The sequence below is a fragment of the Ursus arctos genome, unplaced genomic scaffold (genome assembly GCF_023065955.2).
Source record: "Ursus arctos isolate Adak ecotype North America unplaced genomic scaffold, UrsArc2.0 scaffold_8, whole genome shotgun sequence".
Taxonomy (NCBI): Eukaryota; Metazoa; Chordata; class Mammalia; order Carnivora; family Ursidae; genus Ursus; species Ursus arctos.
This window is the reverse complement of record NW_026623100.1, coordinates 70,953,518-70,974,852: the sequence shown is the minus strand read 5'-3', so window position 1 is coordinate 70,974,852 and position 21,335 is coordinate 70,953,518. Positions and strand designations below refer to the sequence as shown.

Here is a 21,335-nt window from a genome sequence, read left to right as displayed (position 1 = left end):
CTTCAACAGATGACTGGATTAAGAAGTTGTGGTCCATATATACAATGGAATATTACTCAGCTATCAGAAAGAATGAGTTCTCAACATTTGCTACAACATGGACGGCACTGGAGGAGATAATGCTAAGTGAAATAAGTCAAGCAGAGAAAGACAACTATCATATGATTTCTCTCATCTATGGAACATAAGAACTAGGATGATCGGTAGGGGAAGAAATGGATAAAGAAAGGGGGGTAATCAGAAGGGGGAATGAAGCATGAGAGACTATGGACTATGAGAAACAAACTGAGGGCCTCAGAGGGGAGGGGGTGGGGGAATGGGATAGGCTAGTGATGGGTAGTAAGGAGGGCACGCATTGCATGGTGCACTGGGTGTTATACACAACTAATGAATCATCGAGCCTTACATCAGAAACCAGGGATGTACTGTATGGTGACTAACATAATATAATAAAAAATCAAAAAAAAAAAGAAAGAAAGAAAGAAATGGGTGGCTGGCATTAAGGAGGGCACATGATGTGATGAGCACCGGGTTATACACAGCTAATGAATCACTGAACACTACCTCAGAAACCAATGATGTGCTATAGGTTGGCTAATTGAATTAAAAAAAAAAAAAGAAGTTGTGGTCCATATATACAATGGACTATTACTCAGCTATCAAAAAGAACGATTTCTCAACGTTTGCTGCAACACGGACGGCACTGGAGGAGATAATGCTAAGTGAAATAAGTCAAGCAGAGAAAGACAATTATCATATGGTTTCTCTCATCTATGGAACATAAGAACTAGGAAGATTGGTCGGAGAAGAAAGGGATAAAGAAAGGGGGGTAATCAGAAGGGGGAATGAACCACAAGAGACTATGGACTCTGAGAAACAAACTGAGGGCTTCAGAGGGGAGGGGGTGGGAGAATGGGATAGGCTGGTGATGGGTAGTAAGGAGGGCACGTATTGCATGGTGCACTGGGTGTTATACGCAACTAATGAATCATCGAACTTTACACCAAAAACCAGGGATGTACTTATGATGACTAACATAATATAATAAAAAAACATTTAAAAAAAAAGAAAAATAAATTCTGCCTTAAAACTGCTAAATAAACTGACTGTATATTTTAAGTACTCCACATTAAGTACTCGCAAAACATAATGCCTCGCACCAGCCCAGATGATTTACAAACAAGATCCACCAAACATCTATGAGACAAAGAAATGTGGTCTTAGAAAAAATATTCCAAGGAATAGTTAAAAAAGGGAATACCCCCCAGATCACTATACAAGTTCATTAACAAAAATTTTAATAACAAACTTCAATAAAAAAATTTAATAAGCATACTACAGAAAAAATAATATATTAACAAACTGAATCCAGCAATGTATAAAAGGGTGATAGATACCAACATCTCATCGCAAGAAATGTACAGAAGGCATTTAAGGGGCGCCTGGGTGGCACAGCGGTTAAGCGTCTGCCTTCGGCTCAGGGCGTGATCCCGGCGATATGGGATCGAGCCCCACATCAGGCTCCTCCGCTATGAGCCTGCTTCTTCCTCTCCCACTCCCCCTGCTTGTGTTCCCTCTCTCGCTGGCTGTCTCTATCTCTGTCAAAAAAATAAATAAAATCTTAAAAAAAAAAAGAAGGCATTTAAAAGACTTTAATACTCATCCATAATAATAAAAATAAATCGGCAAACTGACAACAGAAGAGAATGTCTTTGGCTTTCTTTTTTAAAAAATCTACAGGAGACACCTCTCCCTTTAAAATAAAAAAAAAAAGACAAAAATGTCTTCTTCTATTGACTAAGGTACTATAGAGCATAGCCAGTTTTGTAAAGCAAAAAAAAAAAAAAAGAAAGAAAGAAAGAAAGAAAGAAAGCAAAAAGAAAAGAAAAAAATAGATATAAGGATGAAAGAAAGGAACAAAAGTGTTAATATTCAAATATGATATAATTGTCAAGTAGAAAGCACAAGTTACAGATGACCACTAGAATTAATAAGTGAATTTAGCAAAGCTACTATATACAAAAATAATATTTAAAGGTCAATTACATTTCTATACACTAGCAAGAAACAGCTCAAAAATAAAACTTTAAGACAGATATTGCTTACTATACCATCAAAAATGTGAAATACTTAGAAACAAATCTAACATAAGATATGAAACCCACTTTATAGAGCAAATTCTAAAAACTTCACTGAAGATAGTAAAGAAGGCCCAAATAATTGCTTATGGATAGAGGGCTCAGCTTTGTAAAAAAGCCAGTTTTCTTGCAAATTTATATATAGGTTTGATGCCGTTTTAATCAAATTCCAACTTTTTGTGTGAATTTAACAAACTGATTCTGAAAGTTATGTGAAAGAGTAATAGACCAAGAACAGTGAAGACTATATAGGAAAAGAATGAGGTAGGGGACATGCCCAACAAATGTCAAGATACCATGCTACCATGTAGGAACAGACAAATTGCTTTATGTTATGTTTTCAAATGCAGATCCCAGGAGCACACATAACCATTGATTTCTTCCCATGTCATGGCATCAATCACAAGAAGTAACTAAATGAATGAATGAAAATTTAAAAGTAGAGAATGGGGCAAAGGATTGAAAAGCAGGCACACATTGATAATAAGAATGATGGAAATAATAGTGTGATAACAATAGCTAACATCTCTTGAACAACAAATTTGTGAAGGGTATTCTGTTAAAGACTTTTGTGGAATTATCATATTTAATCCTCACAACGACAATATAGGGTAAATATTCTATCATTTGCCCCTTTCACAGATGAGTAAGTAACCCAAGACCACTGAATTAGCAAGATTCCAAGCAGTCCAGCTCCAGAGCATGGGGTTCTAACTCTGAGTAATGACAGGCAGTGTCAGCCTGGTGACAAGTTTCCTCCCTGCCGCAAACCACTTCTACCCTAGATCTGATGTCTTGCACGTGTATTTATGAAGCAGTGTGAAAACCCACTATTTTAAAAGTCATGGGTCAATTAACCTTTATTTTAAAATGCAAATACTCCTGGGATTATCCAGAGCCTGTTAGTCACTCAAGCATTAATGGGACTTTATTCAGTGGAATAGTTTCTTCCCAGCAAAGTCATCTGTGTTGAAGGACTGAGAACTGAAGGTAGGGGTTAGAGACAGGGAGAGCCTGTTAAAGTCTCAGTAAACTTGGACATAAAAAGTTAGGCAGAGCATACCTGTCTTAGGTAACTGTGTATCGACACATATGGAGTGGACATGTCAAAAAGACTCATTAAAGATACTTCCCTCCTCATTTCTGGAAGGAGTTTTAAACTTATGCAGACATATGTACTCAACTGCCCACTGTGGGTTCCAGCTTCTTCCGTTGCTAACCCAGACCAGTTGTCCACGCCCTCTGTCTTGCTGGGAGACACCAACCAGGATCCCACTGCCATTCCCACGAAGACAATGACCAAATATCTCGCCCCCCTCTACCTCCCTAGTCCTCTGCTTATGGAGTGGAGTGGGTGAGGGTGTTGGTGATGGCAAAGGAAGTAGAGATGGTTTTGCCACCTGGTAGTAAGCTTTGGTCGGGGAGCAGACAGTAGGTGGGCAGGAGTCTATTCACGGACAGTTGTCTTTAGAACACAGAGTTGGTAGTGCCTGTGGGTTTCTGCCATTGGCCCCAGTGCCACCTCCAGGCTCAGAGCTAAAATCCAGTACCATATGTATCCAGCAGTCAGCGGGTGGAGTCATCTCTCTCTGAGGAGCTCAATTTAAACAGCTGCGTTTCCTGCCACATGGGAAATGCTGGGTGAGCAATCTGTGCCATCCCACAGGATGCACGCTCAGAAGGGGAGCCCCATTTGGGGCTTAATGCTCTGCAGTTGCCGTTCTGAAATTCTTAATACTTTTATCTTTGAATATCTGTGTTATAGGCTGAATCGTGTCCCCTCCCAGATGTATACGTTGGAGTCTTAACTCCCAGGACCTCAGAATGAGAGCTTATTTGGAAATAAGGCTGTTGCAGATGTAATTAGTTAAGATGAGGTCATACTGGAATGAGGTGGGATCTAATCCAACATGTCTGGTGTCCTTATAAAACGGGGAAATTTGGACACAGAGACAGACACATACACAAAGAAGATAGGAAGGGACCGAGAGATCACTTTCTACAAGCCAAACCATGTCTGAGAGCACCAGGAGATGAGGGGCAGGGCATGGAACAGATTCTCCCCCACAGCCCTCAATAGGAACCAACCCTAAAGACACCTTGAACTTGGACTTCTAGCCTCCAGAACTGCAAGACAATAAATTCTATTGTCTGAGACACACAGATGTATTTGTTATGGTAGCTCTAGGAAACTAATACAGTAAGCAAAGTCCCATAAAACAATGCATTAAGGATCAGGGCTTGGAGCCTCCTGCCACCTCCCTGCATCCCTTGAATAGATTCCGGATGCCCCATCCTCCTCCGACCCTGCTCCCCATGTGGAGAGTGCTGGGAGGCGCGTACATCTCATGCACTGAGTCACTGTGCCCACAATGGATGAGGGTCCCACTTGCCCTGCAAGTGTCCTTGTGCCCTGGAGAGAGGGAAATTAAACAGCAAATAAAAACCCATTACAGGTTCAAAGAAAAGACCATGGAAACAAGGAAAACATATTTTCCCTGCTTTTTAGATAAGAGGCCCTCAATTTTTGTTTTGCACTGGACCCCACAAACGACGTAGCCAGCTTTGTGAGAGAGAAAAATCAAGTCTCAACACATTCAGGGAAGCAAAAGTAAAAAACAGAGGGAAGGAACACTGACAGTTTGAAGTCCCTAGTTCTAGCTGGTCCTGACCTTAAGGTCCAGGGGCTTGAGACTTCTCTGACACATACCAGTGTCCTCATAATGCATTTTAAGAGAGTTAGCTGTTCCATAACCTACAACCAAAATAATCCTAGCTGATCATAGCATGGATAATATGTGATTTTGAATTCTCCAAATCTGAAATAGCACAATTTTTTTAAATTAGCTGTGTACACAAATTTTGAAATAATATGAATCCAACTCTTTTTGAAAATTTCTCTGGAATCACATCATTTCCGATCTATCTGGCTGAATGAATTAGAAACTATGTTTCCCATTAATGATAGAACCATTTTAGTTATTAAGTAAAACAACCCACCATCTTTTAACAATATCTCATAAATCTCACTGTTATATTTGCACTCGTAACTTGTGTGCGTTCTTTAACACTTACTATTATTATAACTTAAAATCTTTTCTCTATCTTACAGCAGTATCATCCAAGCATTCACTAAGCAATAATAATGCTAGCAGCAGTAATACTCTGGACCAGAAATGAGAGGCAACAACATCCTATGAAGAAACCAGACAAGTACCTCTGGGTGCTGCAACACTGAGTTTAGCAGGTGGCACTGTGACAATGATTACAGAGAATGCCAGACAAATAGAAGCCGTGCTAAACGTGCTGCACCTTTAAGTTTACAAAAGGTAGCTATATATACCCAAGGCTAATGGAAATTTCGGTGCTGCCACGGCTGCCCAGGAATGTCATATAATATGCCCCAGGCTCCAAAAGTTGAAACTTACTTCAAGAATGCATTCTCACCACTTTATACACTTTCATAACTTTATTTATCAAAGAGTTATTTATAGGAAAATTAGTCTTGAATTATGTAAGATTTGGATGAGGCAAGGCCTTCGGGAATGTGCCCTCACATACAATGTGACCACTCTGAAACCCCCTCCTTCTTGGCTTGGGGACCCAAGCATAAGGCCATGCCAGGGGAGTGTGTCTGGGACAGGCTCTCCTAACTTCTTGGCTTGTCATCAAAGCTTGTCAAAGGGCAGCACCGCCCCCCCCCCCCCGCCCCGTCACAAGCCCGGAAAAGGCAAAGCTGAGAAAATATCCTCCCAGGAGCGGTGGCCAGCGCTCGGGTCCCCATCTCACACCAGAATACCTCTCACACCTGAGAGACTGGTGCTGGACACGGGGACTGGTTCTCGGTTTCCTCACACACACCAAGGATGCCCGGAGTCCAGGTCCAAGGTGGGGTCGGCCCAGCAAGCACCTCCTGTTTTCCTTCCTCATCACGAGAAACAGCAATGTCATCACATGAAAAGCCTCTTGGAAGAAACCCATTTTCCCCCTACAATGAGCAGATGCCACACAGATTTGGTGCATCATTTGTAAACGATTTCAAAGTTTATTTGTCTACTCCAAGGAGATTACTGGAATCTCCAACTTCATTTTAATGTAATTGCTTCCATGCTGCCTGGGAAGTCCTGAGCACGGTAATCACCTCTGATGTACAATTAGAGGTTGAGACTCCGCATCCCTGCTGAACACAACCTCTGTGCGAGGGCTGCTACCTTTCAACCCTGCGAAATTCTGCTACGACCCCACTCAACAAAAGTTTACTGACAGTCCGCTGGGTGCCAAGCAGAGGCCCAGCCCCTTAGAGAAAGCAGAATCACAGTGAGACGTGATCTCTGCCTTCAACAAGCTTCGGTTCCACCACCGTGGCTTTCCTATTTCTGTGGCTATAAAACGCTATCTTCAAATGATTCATAATCCTACATAGACTGCTGTATAAAACAGCAAAATGTACAACTCTGTTGTTGCAATGAGGGGGCAGAGTTCCAGGAACCTCCCCCCTGCCCCTCAAACTCTCCCCATGGAGACAGGCCCCCCAAAGAACCCCTCTGTGTGAACAGTATGCAAACCCAGAGTTCATAAATTTTCAGTAACTCCTGAAAGATGCAAAACAATGGCAAGCTTAACAAAAATAAAATGTCCCCAAAGAAAGCAAAGATCAATTAACGAATACAATCAATGCCTGAGAAAGTTAAGCAAATTATTCAAAGCTGAACTGTCCAGCTTTGGGCACATTCTGGTAGCCTGGTGAAGGTGAGCCACCAGGAGAACCAAAGAAATTCTTTCCTTTCTCTTTCTGGCCAAACCTCTCATGAAGGACTTTGCACCAGGGTCTTACCTTTCTCAGAAAAGCGAGTGGACAAGTCTTCTTACATCCTAGCCAGCATTCCTTCCCGCCTCCTCCACTCTATCCCGGCAACCCTTCTCCCTGAGAGCTTTACGCTCCCCCCCAGGTGACCTCATCCTGCCCACAGTTTTAATGTCATCCACCTGCTGATGGCTCCATTCCCAGCCCCACCCTCGTCCCTGAATTCCAGGTGCAATTTCTAGTGCCTATTTGCCATCTCCACCTGGCTGTCTCCCAGAAACATCACCTTAGCAAATCTAACACAGAACTCTGCGTTTTCTCCCTGTCCCTCCTCCAATCGTCCCCTTCTTATGAAAGGACACCCTGTTTACCCAGCTCCAAATGCGAGCCCAGTTGTAGTCCTTGGTTCTCTTCCTCACATCCATTCCACCAGCCATCCTGCCTTCCCTGCTTCCAGCCGTCTCCTGACCATCCCCACTGACCCTCTCATCCACACCACCACCATCTCTCACCCAGACACTGCGGCAGCCCCCTGACTCCTCTCCTGGCCCCACACCTGCCTCCCCAAAGCCTATTCCCTTCACAGCAGCCACAGCGAGCTTTGGACAACATCGGTTTCTTAAAAGCAGCAATCAGTTCCTCCCAATCCCCATCCCTGTGATGGTTCCCTTTCCAACCTGGCTTCTACCCCTCTCCCTCCTCAGTGAGCTCACACCATACTTTCTGCCTCTTCCCTTCCCAAACACACGGAGCTCACAACTGCCTTGAGGCTGTCGGATTAGCCACTCCATCTACCCAGAACATTCTTCCTACACATCTGTGCGTGGTTGAGTCCTTCTTGGCATTCAGGTCTCAGCTTCAAGGTGTCCTATTCAGAGATGCCTCTTTTGATCACCCTAAGTCACCCTCCCAGACATTTCTTTATTTTCTATTAAACATAGCAATTATTACATTTAATATTTCCTTTCATGTATTTGTGCACTGAATGTCTCCTCTTGCTATTAGCAGGACATAAGTTCCATGAGGGCAGAGAACTTTCTGTTACCACTGCTGTAACTCCAAGGCTTAGAATTGTGCCTAGTCCATAAGAGACAAGGAACAGACATTAAGTGGATGTTAAAATGCCTCCTGCCTCTTGGGAGAACTGTTGGTCCCCTAGTCCTTGTAATTAGGGTGGGTCTGTCAATCAAAATAACCACCAGCCCTGATCATGGCAATGGGCCCAAGGTCTGGGCACTAACACAAAGAAACTTCTTTCCCCTGAGCCAAGATGGTTTAAGTCTGCAACCATCTAAGGCCACATCCTTCTCCCCAGCCTATAGAGAGAAAACAACAACAAAAACAACATCAATGGTCACCTGTACCACACAGTGCTTACCATGGGCTAGGCGCTGCCCTACAGAGTTACACATATTTGCTAAAGTAAGCCTCATAACAACCCATGAGAGGATCCCCATTATTATCATGGCATTTCTCCAGATGATGAAACCAAGGCCCAGAGAGGTTAATTAACTTGCTCAAGGTCACACCGCAGTCTGGCTACCGAGCTATGCTCTTAACCATTGTGCTCTACTGCTTCCAACAACAGGAAAGAACGAGGCCGGCCCAGAGGAAGAGCAGAGTCAGAAAGGGTGGCTGCCTTGGTCCCACATCCTGTTGTGTCTGTGGCCTGTGTCACCTCCAGATTTTCCAGTCCTACGAGTGAATATATTCTCCTGGGTGTCTATTACTTGCCACTGGAAGGATCCTGACAAATACAGAGAATACCCCAGGAGGGGCTGGGAACTTTAGAGAAGCCACTGGCTACATATTGGGTGTTTGCAACTACTGGTTACAAAGAGAAATTAAGCTTTTTATTCTCAAATTGAAAAATCATCTGGATTTTCAATCAATCAAGTAAGAATTAAATGGCTGTTACATATCCTGCCCTAGCCTAGATTCTGTATGGTGTGCAGAGATATTTAAGACAAAATTTCAAGCATCCTTCCAAGATACTATATTGTTTGAATCCCCTCCTCACCCAGTTTCCTTCTGAAATGCCGAAGCGGTTATGAGGAAAGTCTCTACTGGAGATGGGAGCCACACACCAACTTGAATCCCTGAGGAATTTTGTGCAGGTGGTTGTGCAAAAGAAGGAGCAAGGGCATCGGGGAAGTGCCTTCCTGCCCACCACCAGCCACCACCCAGGTGCAATGAAGTCCTGCAACGGAGCGGTGGAATGTCACACTGCCTCTGCTCCCTTGAGACTTCCAGACTCCCTAGCATCCCCTTGATCAGAGAGAGGACTACAGAGGCAACGAAACCACCAAGCAGCTGGTAAGGAAGATTCCTCTGGCTCTGGCTGCTCAGAGGCTGGAGGGTAGGGGCTGGACCCAGGACAACTAACTAGTTGGAGAGTGATTTGCTAAACTTCTGGCTATAGACTTCCAAAATCTATTTGCTTTCAGGCAGAAATGAATGTCCACACTGATGGCCACGTCTCTGTATCTTCTATCCTCTCTTGTGCTAATTATTGGAATTCTCAGTTGACAAGGAAAAACTTCAATAAAGTCTTTCTGTCCGAGACTGAGAGGAACATACCTCTATCAGAGAATAATTTCCAGACATATGAAAATATTCAGTAACGCAAAAGGGAAGACCCCTCCGGTCAAGGTGGCACAGTTACTTCAAAGCCACATGTCCTCTCTGCCCACAGTACAGAGCAATGGTAGAAAAATGCAAAAGGGGAACAAAAAAGGCAGAGTCACTATGGAAACCAAGATATACTTGCGGTAGACCAGAAGTCGAACAGAAATATCCAGTGAAAAGCTGGCTGAGTTGTAGGCTTATGGAAGCAGATAGAAGCATCAGGTTGGAGGTGACAGGCAGTGCCTCTGCTTGAAGTCACGCTGGGACAAGATTCCACACCATCCTCTCACCAAGTAAAACCTGTTGCTCCCAATTACCTGGGACTACTGTCTCATAGGACTGTGACCTAGGAATGCTATAGAAGGAAGACAGAGCCTCATGACTTGGGACAGAACCAAAGGGCCCACTGGCCTGTGGCTGGATCTGAAATGTCCCCATGCCACCCTAGGGCAGAAAGCTGAACTTCCATTAGATCTGGTTCTGGACTTGGAAGACCTGATGGGACCCTACCCCCCACCCCTGGGTGAACACAGAAGGAGAGAGAAAAAAAAATAAACAAAAACATCACACGCAAAGTGAGACGGCAAATCTAAATTCCAAAACACAGGAAGGAATCTAACACTCTGAAGACAGCCAATAATATCAGAGCAGGAATTCACACCAGATGAAATTAATTTCAAGGAATAGTCTTTTAAAAGGCTCTAAAATAATTGTGTTTAGAATATTCAAAGAGATAAGAAGAGAAATAACTTCCACTTTTGAAAATGCACGAAGGTTTGAAACAAAAGCAGAAGTCAAACAAGATTAAGGAAAGGGAGCTTGAGCTGGGTTATCGATGATGAAAATATGTTTGCCAGAAGAAGGCCGAGAATCACATAATGTGGGAAAGTCGTAACGTGTTCCAGGCACGAAGACTTAAGAAAGCACATATATATTCAGTAGCTCAGACTGGCTGGGTGTGGAGCAGAGAAGGGATCTGAAATAAACCTAAATAGGTAGATGTTGAACTTCAAGGAAGATACCAGATGTGCTTGGTGACTTCCTGCTGTGCCATAGCCCATCCCCTGAATAGGTTGCTTTGATCTTTCCTGAACTCCCTTGGATGTCCCATCTTCTAGGACACTTGGTAACCATCTACATCTAAAACTGGCAAGACAAAGAGAAGCGGAGACCTTGGTGACCAGTATTCTTGGGGTGGATGGGCACCATTACCTCTGGCCAAGCCAAGCTGCCCCATGGTCCACCTCCAGATGACCCCTCCCTTTGCACTGGGAACTCCCAGTGTTAGATATCCAGGAGAACTCCCAGCCATTCCTCCCAAGCTGCAGAGGGAACTGCTTTCTGGACAACATGGGTTTTTTGGGGTTTTTTTTTTTGGTTTTCTTGCTGGCACCCAATCTCAGGACTGCTAGTTCAAGTAAATCTGGACTTTCTTTTTTCCCATTCATGCTGCAGTTTGGGTATTTATAGCATCAGACAAGGAAGAAAACTACTTATATGTATATCTATGAATGTATAAATATATATGTAAGGGTGTATATCTAGACAGCATGGACATAAGTGTTGCTGTTTTTTGGTAAGCATTTAATATTTGCCAAATTGTTAATTCTAATGTTAAAAAGATTTCGATTATCTTATTTATTAAAAAACATTAATTAATAGGGACCAGTATAAGACCAAACAAAGTACAGATGCTTAAAGATAATTTTATTAGTTTTGGCCACTACCATTTTGGAATTCTGAGCAGTTGATGCTGGTGAGTTACCTAAATCCCTGCCTAAAATCATCAAGTGCATGTCAGTTGCTTCCATCATCTTAAGACCTAGTTCAAGCTTTATTTCCTTGCTGAAGACTTCCTCACCCCTCAGCCTGTGGTGGTTCAAGAAAGTCTGACCCCAGCAGCCCAGATGGTGCTATTCAACTGCCCCTTCCCTGAGTGCCTTGCAGAGAGAGATCTGTGCCTCTCCTCCTATCAAACTACAAAACTCTTAAGGAAAGTGTATCTTTTTTAAAAAAGGAAATACCTCTTGTTTTGCTCTTGCATTTTATTTTCTGATTACAGAAACAATAATCCTCAAAGAAAATAATTACAAACCACTTGCCATTTTATTACCCAGAGGTAATCCCATAAAAATTTTGGTGACTCTCCCACTTCCCCTGCTTGTGTTCCCTCTCTCACTGGCTATCTCTATCTCTGTCAAATAAATAAATAAAATCTTTAAAAAGAAAATTTTTGGTGACTATATTGCCTTTTTCCTATGTATGTGCATCTTTCTTCCTTTTCTAAAACTGTGACTATATTCTACGTAACATCATACAGCTTCCTTTTTACCGAAAGATATATTAGGGCGTCTTTGCCAGCAAAGTGGAGTTCTACACTCACCCAGACACTATTATCAGCCTCGTTTCACTAATCAGAGCCTGAGGCTCAGGAAGGTAAATCTCTCGGTCAATGTCACATGGTTACTACTGAATAGCAGAGTTAGGATTTAAACCCAAATCTCCCCATGTCCAATATCTTTTGACTTCCACAAATTCACTAGGCTAATTCTCAGTCAAAAGACCGAGCATGCCGTCAACAATGGGATTAGCAGCTCAGGGTCTTCCGGATTCACACAATTCTGTCAGAACACAAAAGTGTGCGAGCCAGCGTGACTGTCTGATGCTCTGCTGGAACGCTGGGGAAGCTCTTTGACTGTTCAAGTTGCCAAGAGATGTGAAGAATCAGGACCTGGGATGAGGAAGCGAGGACCTTTCCAAGCCAAGCTGGGATTTCAGTCTATGAGCAAAGCTCCTTCTGTCATCTTGAGGGGAAGAGAAAAGTTCATGTGCTGTGTGCTGTGAGGACAGTGGTGTATTTTACACTGCCTTTCCCAGGGAGCTAGAGCACCCTCTCTGATTTCCCCTTATCCCAACAACAGAAATCATGGAGATGAGGTCTTCCAGAAGGTTGTGTTTGAGGCAGAGAAGCTTCGAGTGTCCAGAGGATGAGGATGTGAGGTTGATACCTAGAGCTGAGCCTAGCAAGCAGAAGTAGCCACCTGTATACCTGGATATTAGGAGCACCAGCAAAGGCCTTGCTCTCAGAATCTATCGCCAGCCTTTAAGAAACCATCCCCTCAGGGCGCCTGGGTGGCTCAGTCGGTTGAGCAGCTGACTCTTGATTTTGGCTCAGGTCTGGATCTCAGAGTCCTGGGATGGAGCCCTGAGTCAGGTTGAGATTCTCTCTCTCCCTCTCCTCCGCCCCTTCCCAGGCTCATGCTTACTCGCTCTCTCACTCTCTCTCAATAAATAAAACCTTAAAAAAAAAAAAAAGAAACCCTCCTCTTAACTCAATACTCAACAGTAATTATGATAAGTATTACTATTGATTGCATATTATGTGATTTTCAGATGCTAAGAATGTCACATACTCACTCAATCCTCCAAACAACCAGAGTATGAATTATTTCTATTCCAGTTTTACAAAGGAGGAAACCAAGGCTTAGAGAGATATCCTCAAGGTCATGCACTTGGTGTCCAAATTAGTCTCAGCACCTAGGTTTGCTTTTTTTTTACCATTATTCAAGGAAGGGACCATCCTCCCCTACCACCTGAGCCTTGAGTTCTGCTCCCCACTGACATGTGTGGGAAGTGTTGCTTCCTGACTCTGTTGTGACTTAATCGGCTGTGACACACCAGGACATAGACATTATGATTATTAATAGGTTGGCTTTTGTACCAGGAAATCGATGGGCCATTGAAGACTCAAATTCAGGGACCCCAGGCCATGCTTCCTTATGATTTTCTATCCAGGGACACTAAAACAGTCTTAAAAGATTGTTATGCATAGTATCATTCAAGATGCTTATTAAAATTAAAATTCCAAAGCTAGAAGAACCCTTAAATTCCTCTAGCCCAAACTTTTTTATTTAACAAATGAGGAACTGAGCCCCAATCCTCTCACTGGGAGTATCGGGGGCTGTGTTTCTAATGTATGACACCCTCAAAAGGATGAGACTCAGAGAAACAATCTACTTTTTACCAGGTCACCAGACTTTCATCATCCATCATTGGGGGGAGTGGATATTGTATCTGGCAAAATGCCCTCTGATTTTCTGTTTTCACAAAACAGTACAAAAAACTAATTAATCCCATGCTTGCTCTTTTCTGGAAGGAGGAATGAAAGCTCCAAGAGCTTTAAGGGGGAGGGCGCTGTATGTAGTAACTAGGAGAGACCCAGAAGTGGGCAGGATGGAAAACAACTTATATCACCGGATTTCAGAGATACGGAGGAAGTCCTTCCCACTGTTGTAGGGAATCAGAAGTGCTTTAACCGCCAGAGATGATGAATCTAAGAGACTGAGGCAAGGTCATCTCTGAAATAGATACTGGTGCCCTCACAATGGTCACCATCAGTGCAGGCAGCCATGAGCCGTCTTCAGTGGGTCTGAAAGCAACACACAAGGATGGAAAAGAAGAACTTGGCAGATGTCGCTGCATGTTGTTGCTGAGAAAAATCAGCATGATGTGATCGCTGGTTGGCAAACTTCGGAAAGGGGGTGAGGACCACAACTATTTTGATTTGGGCTGAAATGCAGAGTGGGACTCTATTTTAATCCCTCCATTCCTGAAGACAACATGTCATTTACCCAGCTGTACAGTGGCTTCCCCAGAGCATAGCAGAAGGGCTGGACTCCTGTAGGAGCAACAGGAGGCAAGTTCATCAGCATAAAGTGAGGCTCTTTTGGAGATTTTTGGAGGGAAGTGAAGGGATGAAATTTGAGATCTGTAGTTATTGATTTAAAGAGAGTCCAAGCAGCAGAGTTAGGATCCATTTTCCCCAGCATCCAGAACCTCCGGTATGAGTCACTGGAAACATAATTAGGTTTAAGTAGATTGAGGGCACAGTATGGACGAAAAGAGGTAAGGGAGGTTAGAACTTGGCAAGAGAGGGGAGATGGTGCTGATCAAGAAACCAGAGCTTGGTCAGGAGGGAACGGAGCCATGAGGAAGGTGGGATTGGTGAGAACACATCAGGGCCGATGGACCAGACATCTCAGTGAGGCCAGAGAGTCGCTGGAGTCAGTGAGGGTAGAATAAATTAGGTGGAAACCGGATCATGGAGTGCCGTATCTGGAGGCAGTCCTAAGAGCAAATCATGTGGAGCAAGCCTCAGCACTACAGAAGGCAGAGACCCCCCACGGCACTTAGAGGTGAAGGTGAAGCACTGAAAGAAAGATCTATGAGGATGAAACCCTCTGAGTGGACCCAGAGTACTATGCTCCCTACAGCCTGCCCTGGAGTGCGTGAGACGAGGCTGGAACCTGAGTTAAGTCTCCCCTCCCCGTGTTTTGAGCTGCAGGACTAAAGGCAACATGTCCAGAAAATTTCTCAGTGCCCTTCTTAATTAGTGGGACTAAGCCAGTGGAATGGACAAGAGCTGCTTTTCCATGACAAACTCTAGAAGATTCTTTTGTTCTGTCATAGCCCAACTGCATAAACAATGAAAAAGCAGCATTACACAGTGCAGGATCAAAGGACGTCTATTACACACCTTCCCGCAGCTATACAGGAGGGTTCCCCGGTGGAAGCTGTCATCATGACTCACGGTGACTTTGAAAGGTGGCAATACTTTGCCCTAGTTCACACATAAGGAAACGGAGACTTGGAAAGCAAGAAACTTACCCAGGATCTCATGGTGAACAAGCAAAGGAGCCCAGACTTGAACCTCAGACACTGATCCCCCCAAGCCCATTCTCCCACCATCATAGCATGCTGCCTTTGGTGAAACGGGGGTGGAGGGGAGCGAAGAGAAACTGTGGTCTCTTTGAACATGGAACACATAATTTGGGGATGTTCTTCAGTACGTTCTGCCTGAATCCACATCAAGCAGCTGCGAATGCCCGCAGTGTATGGATTCTTCTCGGGCCCCTTCTGATTTGTCCTGCCACAGCGGAGACAGAGCAGCAGCAGTATTTGGTTTAAATGAATGCCAGACCAGGCTGTAGCTCAAAGAAACGCATGAAGAATATCAGTTTCACTTTCTTTCTTATGTTTAAAACAAGGCTTTTCCCCCAACAAATATTTGCTGCTGAAGACGTCCTGCGTTAAGTCCCCAGTCATGATTTTGCAACTCAAGAAAACATGTGGTCTGGCGAATTTTAACCTTCACAAGCCTACAAATTGCACCGCGCTTTGGCCTAAATCGTGTGAAAATTAAATATTCAGTCTGAAATTTGCCAACTCTCTTTGTGGGTCCTCCCCTCCCCCCCAGTTTTCAACTATCCTCAAAATGAAGAAATGTGAATTTCAGAAGATTAATAACCATTAGCTGAAGTATTTCTATTTAGAGTTTGAAGCACTAAGCTTAAATTATTTCAAGAATACGGTCTTCCTCAAAAAGCCTTTTGTGTTAAGGTTGAATTATTTATCAATTCTCATACAATGCATTCCAGGATCATCTATTTCAAAGGTCTCTCCTTCCCAGCTCAGAAGCATTGCCTGGGGTAGGAGAGCAGGTCAGAGAAGCCTAGAGCTGGGATGGAGGGGACAGGAGCCTGCCAGAGCCCAAGCCCTGAAGGATTTCTGTTTTGTGGTGATGGTAATTATTTGGAGGCTGTGTGACTTTTGGCTCTGAGGCTTGTTCCTTCCTTTTTTTCTCTTGCTGCTTGCACAAGGACCTACTCTTGGGAGGAGAGACTGAGAATGGAGGACTTACATGTTGTCTGCCTCATATCCTGACGCTCAGGCCTGGATCATGGATTCAGGTGTGAGCCCTAGGAAGCTGGGATTTCCACAAACTTGGGTTCAGAACCTGTGGGCTCCAGCAAGGGCAATGGGGGCGGGGTGAGTGCTGGGAGGCGACACTGCGAGATCGCAGCTATGGTAGAGTCAGGGACAGCACCCTTGTGGACCTTGCTGTCCACAGTCACTGGGGGACTGCATGTGTAGCCCCCCCCCCACACTCCATCCTCATTCTCCCTCCCTCCCTTTGCAGCCCGGGGTAAATACAGGTTCCAGGAGAGCCAGATCTGGGACTGGAAACCAAGTCTTCTTGCTGTCCTCAATTGTAAACATGGAAATCCCAACCTGAAAGTTCCTGCATTTCAAAGATCTATGGGCAGTCAAGTCCTCTCCCTCTTATCTTCCTTCATGACCTTAGAGTATTTGATAGGGGCAGTAAGGACAGAAGTGACATATGATGCACGACCTAAGAGTGGAGTTGAGGTTGGTTGAGCATTAGCATAATTCTTCTGGCACCGAAGACCAGAAATGAAGTGTGGGCACCTACCCAGAGACCTCACCATTAGCCCATGAACTGAGCTTTTTCCCAGAATCCCTCACCACATGTGTCTTCCATTGTGTCTGTACATCTACCTGGATTCCCACCTTGAACTCCAGCCTGGCTTTGCAGAGGCAGAGGAGGCATGAGATCTGGGTTAGAGAGGGCACAGTCTGAGTGTGCACAGGGAAGGCATGGGCATTCCGTGGAGCAGGAGCAGAAGACCCACAGGAAATCACTGAAATATTAGCACCTGTACCCTGAAATGAAGATAAAACTCAATGTATGCCACGTGTCATATAAAACCTCTCCCAAATGACCACAAACTGGGGGAGTAGGTTGGAGTAAGGGAGGTTATATCCTCGTGGTGGGCTGTGGCCTGTCAAGTACAGTGGAGACTCAGGCAAGCAAAATGCCTTATCACCTCCAAATTCTAATTTCCCTTCAAAGCCCAACTCGGTTCTTACCCTTTGGTTTCCTCAGGCTGCAAGTCCATTTTGGGGGGTGGTGTGAGGGTGATAATTACAAAAGACAAGGAAAAAAATTAAGGAGATGCAAAAGACAGCAAAGACAGAGATTTCTCATCTTAGTCTCGGCACTTCACTGCTATGGTGTTTCTCCCAAAACCCGCAGTCCCAATCTAACCGTGGGGAAAACATCAGGCTAACCTAAGGTGAGGAACAGTCTACAAAGTGCTTGACAGTACTCCTCCAAACCGTCAAGGTCACAGGAAACAAAGGAAGACGGAGAAACAGTCCCAGATGGGATGAGACTAAAGACACAGGACAACTGTGTCCAGTATGGGACCTGGAAGAGGAAAAGGACATTAGTGGAAAAACTGGTGACACAGAAAACAAGCCTGCAGTTTAGTCAACATGATGTAGAGTGTTAATATCTTCATTTTGACAAATGTCCCATGGTTATATAAGATGTTCATATTAGGGGAGACACGGTGAAGTGTATACAAGAATGTTCTACCCTATCCTGGCAACTTTCCTGTAAATCTAAAATTATTCCAAAATAAAAAAGTTTGTTAAAAAAAAAAAAGAATGTAACTTTAGGAGAATCCACGAAACAGCAAGCATTAGCTTCAAAGTGTATCTCTTGATTTCTTAGGTAAGAAGAGCAAGGCTTGGTGTGAGAGGGATGAACAGCGAATGTTTTGTTGGAGTCCACTGACAAAGTCACATAAGCCCATGCACTACCAAAGATATCTGAATAGCTTCAATAAAAGTTACCAAAGTATCTCACACATGGATATTATTCTGTCTCTGAGTAAATGGTGGCCTCTAGGAGGTGGGATAATAGTAGCTCACGTTTATTAAAGGTTATATGTTTCAGGAACTGCCCCGAGAGCTTCAAAGGCATGACCTCTTTTAAATCTCAAATCATCCTAGTAGAAACTATTATTGTCCTCAGAAAAGGTGCCTGGGTCACAAACAATTTAAGTGACTTACTCAAGGTCGACACAGCTAGAAAGAGGTGGAGCTAGGATTTGAACTAGGCCAGTTGGAGTCATACACACTATGATACTCTTCTGTCCCTCAAACGGTCATCAACCTTTCCAAGGATCTGAGCTCCACTAAGTCCCAGGCTCTCGGCGAGGCCCTAGGGATACCACAGGAAGCAAAACAGTATTTTAGTTATTATAAGTATATAGTCTTTGTTTCATTTAATCTTCATAACCATTCTGGAAGATGAATAGAAATGCTATTTTGACTCCCATGTTGCAAAAAGAAGAGTGAGGCTCAGGGAAGTTAAGTAACTTGCCTGAGGCTAATAATGGAGAAGTGGGTGGGGCTAGTGGTGGGGAAGTGGATGGGGCCAGGACAACCACTGAATCCCCTCAGCTCCCAGCTCCCTGCACTTAACCATTTTCCAGTTTGACTGATTACTAACATGTTCCACTCATGTCTACGAAGCACAAGCCAACTTTATCTTTAAGCCTCATGAAGACAGTTCTGAGCAGGACTTGGCCCTGGAGAAGAAGCTGCCCCATGAATGAGTGGAAGTCTGACTTGCTCTGGTGACTGAGCTACTGGGAGCTGCAATGGAAGTCTCCTCAGAGATTGAGGTCCTGATGCAGTGAAATGCATTCCTGGTGGGACCCTTACATCCCTCTGGTCTGCACAGATGGCCATAAGCCTGCTTCCTGAATCATGGTCATTGAAAGCATTCCCCATCCAAACAAATGAGACACTATGCCCCAAAGCTGAGGGAGCCTCCCCTCTGCATTTTTAAAGTCTTGTTTGGCAGAGTCAGTATCGATTTCCAGAGATAAAGGAGCTGATCGTCATGCAATGATCATTTAACTACCTGATTAACATCCACGGTCAATGTCAGAAAGTCAAAGTAAATGTGGAAGGTGGGTCAGGGAGTTCTCATATAAGGGGGTCTGCATTATTCCACTTGGTTATGAAACATACAGTTGTAAGTGCTCCCTTTCATTCTTAGGATGCAAAAACTAATTAACAGTTAATATGAAAAAAATGTTATAGTACTTCCCCTGTAATTACATTTGCCTATTTGTGAATGAAGTACATTATTTTACTCATCCTTGCAACCAATCAGGGCTTAGATGAATGAATGCCATTCATTCAGTCATCCATTCAGGAACATTTACTAAGCACCTATTCTGTGCTAGGGACTGAAATGTGTGGAAAGTCAGGGTAAGTAAGGCAGTTCCTGCCCTTGGGAGTTTATGTGCAGAAGAATTCCCAGACCTGTAGAAAGAAAAGCATGACAGAGGAGAATGAGGGCAATAATTGCCGTGTGCCCCCCAAGTACAGGGGGCCTCAAAAGAGACAAAACAGCTTGGCTTTGGGAGATCAGGTAGGGTTTCATAGAGAATAAGATGCTTGTGTCAATTATGAAAGAAGAGTGAGTTTTTTGGAATGGACCAGGGGAGAACATTCCAATGTAATATTGTTTTTGAGGATAAAAAGTAGCAAGTGGGCTACAGAAATATATGATCTGGGGATTAAAACATGTGCTCACTAATCACCAATTCATGGACAGAGGAAATGTGGGGTACACAGCTGTGTGTACTGAGCAAGGCCGAAGTTCCAGAAAGGACAAACACGGCAAATACAAAGGAGGAGGCAGAGGATGAGATGGCGTATTTCTGGAAACATGAGTCTTGGCTGAATGAGCAGCCAGTGAGCATTCTGTACTGTGCCGATGCCAGGGCTGGACTATGACCCGGCTCATGGGAGTCACCGAGGCCCTTGACCTCTTACCCCTGAAGGACACTGAGCCTCTCATCTGCTCTTCCCATTCTCCTTTGACACCCTTCCCACCTTCCTTTGATCACATTTTTTTTTAAAACAATAAACACCTTTTTTTACACGACCGAAGATAGGAGAGAGGAAGATTTATTTGCCTTTCTGGACTTTGATTTTCCTCCGATGGAACTCTAGCTCCTTGCCCTCTAGCACATAGCCATCTGCTCAGCCACACTGGCCTGGTCTTGAAGCCAAGCACGCCAGAAGCTTGCCGTGCTGGAACCGCGCCTCCAGAAGACTGCTGATTTTGGCATTCTTTTTTCCTTTCATCATATTTCTTCTGAATTTTCTTTGATCGCTTTTTCTTTGAAATCTCTTCCTCCTCGGGAGTCAGCCTGGCCCCCTTCTTGTGGTGGAGGGGCAGTGCGTCACGGGGCTCATACCACTGTGGGTACGGTGTGCTATCAATGAGCATGATCTGGTTCTTTACCAGGGTCTTGGGGCAGACCACTTCGTTGTTGGATGCATTGTAGACAACGTCAACAATCCTTGTTTTGTGTGTATAACACTTGGAATCCCAGGAGAAGTTCCCCCACATCCAGCCTCAAGGCATGGTGCTTACTGCCTCTCCAAATGTGGACTGTGTGTATGCCAATCTTAGCACTGGCAGCCGGGCATCCCAGCCCATACTTCTGCTTCTTGTGGTAAGGACTTCTCTTGCCCCCGGTCTTGAAGCACCTGTGCCAGTGGTCCCGGGAGATGCCCATTGCTCTCAGCGCTGGCTGCAAGAGAGCCTTTCGTCACATTTCAATATCTGACTCCCCTCCATTTTTTTTCCAATAATTTTTTTTTCAGGAGCGAACACAAAGCTCTCACCTCTTCACTGACTTCTCTCTGTCAGCCTGAAATTCCGGAGACCAAAACGTGTAGGATATTTCTGCCTCCCTGCCAAATGCACCCTCCTCCTGCAGACAGAGGGAGGCCAGAAGTCCCTCCACTCTCAGCCTACTTCCCGGGGCAACAGGCACCCCATCTCGAGAAACACTGGAAAAGCCAGATGCCCTCTTCTCCTCCAATATTGCAAACCTGGAGCATTGAATAAGCAATCCTCTATTAGAGAAGAAACAATCACATTCTTAGTGGCAGTCAGCAGGAGGCAGGGGCTCTTCCAGCTTTATGACTTGCAAATCAAAAGCATGAAAACCAGAATGCACCTTTTGAACCTCTTTCCCATTCAGCCTCGATGTCCTCATAATTTTCTCCCATAGCGTTCCTGT

The 21,335-nt window shown here is 44.3% G+C and overlaps 1 pseudogene; it reads right to left on the bottom strand.

The window, feature by feature from the left end:
* Positions 1-20,208: 20,208 nt before the first annotated feature.
* LOC113249630 (40S ribosomal protein S8-like) lies at positions 20,209-20,825 on the bottom strand (annotated as a pseudogene).
* Between the last annotated feature and the right edge of the window lie 510 nt (positions 20,826-21,335).